This window comes from Quercus suber, unplaced genomic scaffold (genome assembly GCF_002906115.3).
Source record: "Quercus suber isolate HL8 unplaced genomic scaffold, Cork oak 2.0 scaffold_76, whole genome shotgun sequence".
NCBI classification, from domain to species: Eukaryota; Viridiplantae; Streptophyta; class Magnoliopsida; order Fagales; family Fagaceae; genus Quercus; species Quercus suber.
This window is the reverse complement of record NW_027069541.1, coordinates 1,019,305-1,021,044: the sequence shown is the minus strand read 5'-3', so window position 1 is coordinate 1,021,044 and position 1,740 is coordinate 1,019,305. Positions and strand designations below refer to the sequence as shown.

At 26.4% G+C, this 1,740-nt stretch overlaps 1 long non-coding RNA gene across 1 annotated transcript; it reads right to left on the bottom strand.

Annotated features, from left to right (window-relative positions):
- Positions 1 to 436: 436 nt before the first annotated feature.
- On the bottom strand, positions 437 to 1,734 carry LOC136067539 (uncharacterized). The gene is made up of 3 exons (XR_010628995.1): positions 1,657 to 1,734; positions 692 to 896; positions 437 to 536 (listed from the first exon to the last, which is right to left on the bottom strand). It is a non-coding gene; the product is annotated as an uncharacterized LOC136067539 (long non-coding RNA).
- Between the last annotated feature and the right edge of the window lie 6 nt (positions 1,735 to 1,740).

The following is a 1,740-nucleotide window of genomic DNA, read 5'->3' as shown; positions in this document are numbered from 1 at the left end:
TCTTTAACAACAGTTTTATAGAACACTGCTATAAAATAAAATAAATAAATAAAAAATGCTAGTTCTCCCATTTGTACACTTTGTTATAAATTAGTTATTGCATCAAAAAACAACCGCTACTGTAGGTTCCATACAGAAGCAGTTATAAAAACTGTTACCGAAGGTATAAACTTTATTGAATATTACAAAAATATTTTTTAATTAAAATTTTCCCTAAAAATTAGTAATATAACATGTTTGGAATGTTATTAAAATCCACAATTCCAAAAATCAAAGTAATAAAATAATTGCAAATAGTTAATAATATTGATCCAAATGAAGAAATAAAACTTTACAATTCGAAGTTTGGAATCACAAATATCTTAATAAAAGTATAAACAATATTTTTTGGTACTTAAGATAAGACAATGATAAAATAATTGTAGACGACCTACAATAAAAACTAAGACTATAAATATTCCCTTTGAAGTATGCCAAAAGTCACTCCAGCATGAAACTTGGTCTCCCTTTATATTCCAATGTATTGTCTTAGTTTCCTGGAATACAATAAACCATATATTTGCATTAGTGAAAACTATATATATATATATATATATATAGGCAAATCTGCGAGAATATATCAAATGGCTATTGGAAAAAAAAATGATGACAAATACATATCTTCTCATGTGCATTATTTTTATTATATTACCTCAAAACCAAGAGTCAACAAGCTTAGCATAATCTTGGCGATTTACTATATTTGGAGCCTCAGCCACTATTTGTGTTGCAGTTTTTGACTTATCAAAGTGCTCTGCTTTCAAAGCATGCTTCCAATTCCTCCATTGATCACCCAATCTCTTTAATTTATGACGCTTGATTATCTCTCTTGCAATCTCATCTTGGGGGATGTAAAACTTTGATTGAAACACAAATACAGATAAAAAAAAATAAAATAAAAACCATAACCACTACGTAGAAGCATTCTTTCTATTAAAAAAAAAATCTATGTAGAAGCATTGAAATTCTGGAAAGAAGCCTAATATATGTTACTAAAATTTTAATACCTCAATTATATTCCAACAATTTCCTTTGTAGTCATTTGGCATTGTACGCCAACTAACAACATTAATAGGACATAAGTGAGGGTTTGTTGCAACAATCTTTATAAATTGATTAAACCTACATCTTTCATGTTTAGTAGGCTAGAAATAATGGCCAAAAGACAACTTAAATTTGTTTATGCACAAAAAAATGTAGTCAACACCACAATCATACTTTTAATTAATTGTTACATGCTACCAGGACTAAAAACATAAGTAATCATATTCATAGGTTGCTGTAATCATATTCATAAGACATTTTGGGTTTTTTTTTTTGACAAAAAAATTTAGTAATTAATCCTGAAAAAAGATTGATTTTCACTAATATTTGATTAAATTAGTATATATTCATGAAATTTAAGAATCACATGCACATATTCAAAGCCAAAACTAAGCCTCAGTTCAATCATTACTCATTTTATTAAAAAAAAAATGCTAAATCTCAATAGATCAAAAAAAAAAAAAACCTAATCAAATAAATAATTAAAATTATTTTATTCTATTTATATGCTATATAATATATTTATTTATTTAATAAAAAAATGCATAATAGTTTAAAAATCTTGATGTTTACCTGGGGAGTAATGGTTAAAAACCATACATTCAATCACTCTTCAGTCTCCACTCTCTTAGATTTGGAGGAAATAGCAACTTCTCT